Source organism: Oryza glaberrima, chromosome 4, assembly GCF_000147395.1.
Source record: "Oryza glaberrima chromosome 4, OglaRS2, whole genome shotgun sequence".
Lineage (NCBI taxonomy): Eukaryota > Viridiplantae > Streptophyta > Magnoliopsida > Poales > Poaceae > Oryza > Oryza glaberrima.
In genome coordinates this window covers 11,402,841-11,408,119 of record NC_068329.1, presented here as the reverse complement: position 1 = coordinate 11,408,119, position 5,279 = coordinate 11,402,841, and the positions used below count along the sequence as shown (strand labels likewise).

The 5,279-nt window shown below is 41.6% G+C and overlaps 1 long non-coding RNA gene across 4 annotated transcripts; it reads left to right on the top strand.

Moving 5' to 3' along the window:
- Positions 1-1,264: 1,264 nt before the first annotated feature.
- LOC127769524 (uncharacterized) lies at positions 1,265-4,820 on the top strand. Of its 4 annotated transcripts, none has more exons than XR_008016804.1 (5): positions 1,265-1,967; positions 2,146-2,210; positions 3,403-3,545; positions 3,962-4,105; positions 4,303-4,820. It is a non-coding gene; the product is annotated as an uncharacterized LOC127769524 (long non-coding RNA). The 4 variants fall into 4 exon arrangements; XR_008016806.1 differs by having other exon boundaries at positions 1,269-1,967; positions 4,059-4,105; XR_008016805.1 differs by lacking the exon at positions 3,962-4,105 and having other exon boundaries at positions 1,272-1,783; positions 1,883-1,967; positions 4,303-4,819.
- The last annotated feature ends 459 nt before the right edge of the window (positions 4,821-5,279 follow it).

Here is a 5,279-nt window from a genome sequence, read left to right as displayed (position 1 = left end):
AGGATATAATCTATTTTCTTAGCACAAGAGCAATTATTTACAATATTTGCAATAATACTATTCTTGTGCCGAAGAGGAAATCAAGCCACAGAGATTAAATTGGTGGCTAGATCAAAAGGAAGAATTTGGATATTTGGATTGAGAATCAAATGATGGGTTTAAGATCAAAGGATGGGCTAACAATTAATTCCAATAAAATTGGAATTGCTTTGGTTTAGGTTCTAGCACAATATAGGATGGTTTCTTGGACCATAATTCATAATAGTAAAAAGGGATTTTCAAACTAAATTTAAATAAAGGAAATTTTAGGCGAAAGAAGGTTTTAGATTAAAACCAAATCAAGGAATATTTCAAGATAAATTTTAAATGAAAATCACAAGGGCTTTTGAATATCAAAGAGGGATTTTTATGCAGGTTAGCTTTAGGAGGTCTCGCTAGTTATATTTTCCTAAGTTTAAAGAGGTTATTAAGAACATAAGACCCGGCATGATGCAAAATTAGAAAATAGCTAATTTTCGGTATGTTCCAAACTTCGACAGAGAACCTAGAGTTCATGGTATAAGGGTTGAGAGGTTGTGGAAGGGGTAAAGGGTGGTCGGGGCGACTTTAGAGTGATGGACAGGGTTATTGATCTGTGGCGGGCAAATCGACATCCTTCCTTTCATTTGGATCTGAGCTAGCCAACCAAAGTTCGCCCTGATCATTGGGAATAATTTATTCAAGGAAAAAGTCTCTGTAAAGATTGAAAGGTACTAATGTACAAACATTTTCATCATCAATTCTGTTGCTTATTCTTGTCACTGGTGTCCGTATGCACTGGAACAAGGAAAAAAAACCATTTATTCGAAGGTAATAATCCATCCATCTATCTATCTATTTCTATTTCTATTATATACTAAAAGTCCATTAATCTTCTTATAAACACTCCCAGGACACCATGTGGCGCTCTTACAAACGCTCCTAGATTGCCACATGACAGTTTATAATCTCACCATCAATTTTCATTTAAATCGGTGGACCCATTATTTAGACCATTAGATTAGATATATTATTTCCTCTTAATATTATGTGGATATGAGTGAAACCGTTTACAGAAAAAAAAAACTTACGTACGTATATACTATGGAAAGAAACACAGAAAGACTTACGTACCTATATCGCTACTTACTTTAAAATTTTTTGTAGTGGTGGCGGTGACTCCAACCTGGCAGACACGTGGGAGTATGAGCCATCAGATCGCTAAATCCAACGGCGCAACGATCCCCACCCCCAACTCCTCGGCTCATCCTCACGCATCGGGGGATAGCGCTCGCATCCATCGCATCCACCGCCGTCGCCCATCCCCGTCCTCCCCCACCGCGTCGCCGACGCAGCGCCGCCATCGCCGTCGCTCCCCCACCACGCCACCGACCTCAGAGCCGCCATCGCCGTCGCTCCCCCACCACGCCGTCGACCCCAGCGCCGCCATCGCCGACCTCCTCCACCGCGTCGCCCATCGCCGTCCTCCCCCACCACGCCGCCCGCGCCGCATCCCCCTTCCCATCCTCTCTCTCTCGCATCCGTCGCCTCGCCAGTACGCCGCCGCCGTCTTCTTCCCCACCCTTCCTCACTCTCGTGCCTCGCCGCCGCAGATCGACCGCTGCTCCTCCGCCGTCGTCGCATCTGTTCTCTGCCAGGATTCACGTCACCGCCGACACCTTCCTCGCCGTTCTGCTCCTCGCCGCCACCGATCCCCGCCGCACGAAGCCGTCCCGTCGCCAGGGCGCCGCCGACGCCTTCCGCGGTGCTCTGCTCCTTTCTCGGTCCCACGGCGCGGCTGAGGCTGTGGAATCTAGCAATCGATCCGTATTCTTTTAAACTATATGCTACTGTATGTGTGCAGGTGGTTATTGATCTCCACGCCTTGGCCTACAGCAATGGACAACGCTGTTGGGATCCCTAAACTCATGATTTGTATCTAATAACAGGTAATGACTAATGAAACGTCAAATTGCTCTTCAGCTTTTGCATCCGATGTAATCACTTTTCTGTTGAGTCACATCCGATACTTATTAGATGCTAATAAACTAAATCTGTGTGACAACAATTACAGATTGAATCATCTAATTTTCTGACAGTAGATGTGCTGACGTTCCTATATTGCAGTTGAATTTAACTTCAGAATATTGCTGCCAGCTTCCGGCCTCCTCAACATCAGATCAGTGTTTCAGGTGTGTGTGTCTCATTTAAATTAGTCTTCTTTTCCTGGTTTGAAATTTCCGCTTTGCAAATGGCACGGCAATTTTAAGTGTACGTCAGTGTCGATGAATTTCTCAAAACAAAAAAAAGAACTCCAGTTCAGTCTGCATTGCGTGGTGATGCATAACACACAATAGCAAGAGGTTTGCTCTGAGAGTCACAACGTCAGTACACATGGATGGTGAAAAAACACTGATAATTTCCCTCTGTTATCCTGAAAGTTATTTTGAACCAATATAAGGATCTGGCCACATGCATCGAAGAGGAGTAAATGTGTTTGGGATCCTGGCATTTTTTTTTTGGCTATCAGATTAGAGAAAGCAAATATTAAATGGGGGCAAATACTAGATGTTTGATATCCTATGGTACAACATTCTCACAAATTACAATTAAGAAGTATCAATCTCGATGAGAAACAGTGTAAATATCTATATACTACTTAAAAAATCTGTAGTGGTGGCGGTGACTCCAACCTGACAGACATGCGGAATATGGATCGTGGGATCGGGAGATCAGACGGTGCTGAGGGATCCCATCGCACGCGCTCCTCCCCTCCGCCTGCGATGCGCTCCACCTCCACAGCAGATCCCTTCACCTGGCAGATCGCGCTCGCAATCCCGCCGATGCCGCTCCTCCGTTAGCCCGCGTCGCTCCGCATCACGCAGCAACGCGCCACCGCCACCCGTCATCGTCGTCGCGTCTCCTCACCATCGGGATCAGACGTCGGCCAGTCCCTCCTCGCCTCCATCCACAATGAAATGATTGTCAGACATAGATGCACGTGCCTTTTTCTCGCGTTATGAAATGTCAGATAAATTTATTTCAAGTTACTACTTGCAAAGTCGTCAAATCTTAGTCGAGCAAAAGTCAGCAGTACACAATTTGCACATATATGGTACCGTTCATTTCAAGCAAGGTCTATACATGAAAGTCCTTTTTTACCAGTCAATTCCATGGTCCCTGCAAGTGTACATTCTATTTGACAATACCACGTTTATTATGATTTTGCATGCTTATGCATGATATTATCAAGCTGATACTTTGCAATTTCCAGATTTATCAAGTTTTGTGTTAAATTTCTATCAAATATTGGTTATTTACAGTGTCAGGTTGTCTAAAACAATACAGGATTTTTCTGATTGTGTCCACATTTTGGAGTTGTAGAAGTGCAGGGAAAGCTAGGCAAATCAGTTGAGAGACCGAGCAGCTGAGCATTAGATGGATTTAGGGCACTACATGCCTTTGGCACTTCTTAAGCCATAGCCAAAGTATTGATCAAGGAGCAGCCAAGCGGACCGTGGCTTGAGGTGATGTCCTCTGTACCTAATAAAGAACTGAGCTCCAGATTTGATACAGATCTTCTATTGCATAAAATACTTTTGTATTCAATTTGATTTCATGAAGCATACTGATCAGGAATTACTATGTTATGCCAATTGTTGAATCCATTTTTTTTGGGTGCAAGTTTCAGTTTGTCAAACCTTTTCTCATTCTTTTCATGCCAGAGCAAGAAAGCATATGAGATTTGGATAAACAAATACATGCACAATAGTATTTTGGTGACTTTATTTGGATGTAATATATCTTTCAATCCCAAGGAAAGAGGATATATTATTCTTCCGGCATTTATCTTCTTTCACATATAGTTATAGTTCCTTTTTTTTTGTGCCATTAACTTGTGAAGGTTTAGAACTTAGAAGGTCAAGGTTTTCTTGATCCGTAGGCTGCCTTGAACTTCATAGATGGCATGACTATCCAACTTTATTATCCTAAACAATAATATTGATCTGTTTCGAGCATATCCTGGTGGCACTGAACAGTGTAAGAGACAAAGTGCTCAGCGAGGCGTTCAGCAGTAGCATTGAGTGTAAGTTGAATAGCTTCATGTTTTGCATTCAACTTATTTGTTGTATTGCGTCTAAGGAGTGAGTGTTAGTTCTTTATATTTCTGAAGACTAGGGTATGGATTATCTGGAGATTGTCACCAAAGTTTAGCATCTTTTAATAAAGTTTATAATCAATTTATATGAGATGTGATATCGTTGTTCTCTTTTCCTATGGTAGGGGCTAACGAAAGAGAGTGGATTTCATCCTATTATACTTGTGCTTAGCATCAGCTCACAGCATTTGCTACAGTTATCAACAACTGGTTCAGTAAGGGAGGGCCGGCGGCGCGTGAGGCGGTCCACTGCTAGGCGCAACAAGCTCACGAGGAACAGGCGGCAAGGTCTGTGCATGATGCGGGCTGCACGACGAGCCACACAGTTTGCTCGAATGGGCTGGCGCTATGAGCTGCAGGGATGCGAGCTGTGGAAGAATGGATGACGCAGGATTATGAATCCTGAATATTGGTGATGGTCCAATATTCAATGTAATCAAATGATGTTCAGTTTCTCACAAAATCCATTGCTTTTTACATTTTGTATTTTTCTTCTGTCAAACCAGATCAAGCTGTACAAGAAACAAAGTAAGGCAGATTTTTTTTCAGAAACTTCTTTTCAGCAACTTACAATGTCGATATAAAGTTGTCTTGCTGAAACTTTTGTTGTTCTCGTTGGTAATGTATGAAAAAAATATAAAAAATGGACATAGTTATTGTTTTTGTTATATTAAGGTTTTCTGTTGCAATCAAATTATACTTAATGCTTATATAACATTATTTTACCTGGTGATTTGAAATTAATGCATATTTTTTTCCCGTTACAAAGCACGGACACCCAACTAGTACTATGGAAAGAAACGAAACCTTCAGCATACGTACTTACATAAGATGGCATCGTGTGATCGTACGTACACTACTACTGTTCATTTAAAAAAATGTACTTACGTACAATAAATAACTACTTAAAAAGGTAATGTTCACTTAAAAAAATATTACTTACGTATGCACGAGTAAAAATAAAAGCTATTTCTAGTTAAATGAGAGATGAGAGGAAGAGAGAGTTGAAGGGAAGAGATTGCACATGTATAAAATTGTAATAATTCTTTTTACTGGGTTGTATTGTTTTAGTTGCTATAACTTTTTTAACTAAAATATGAAA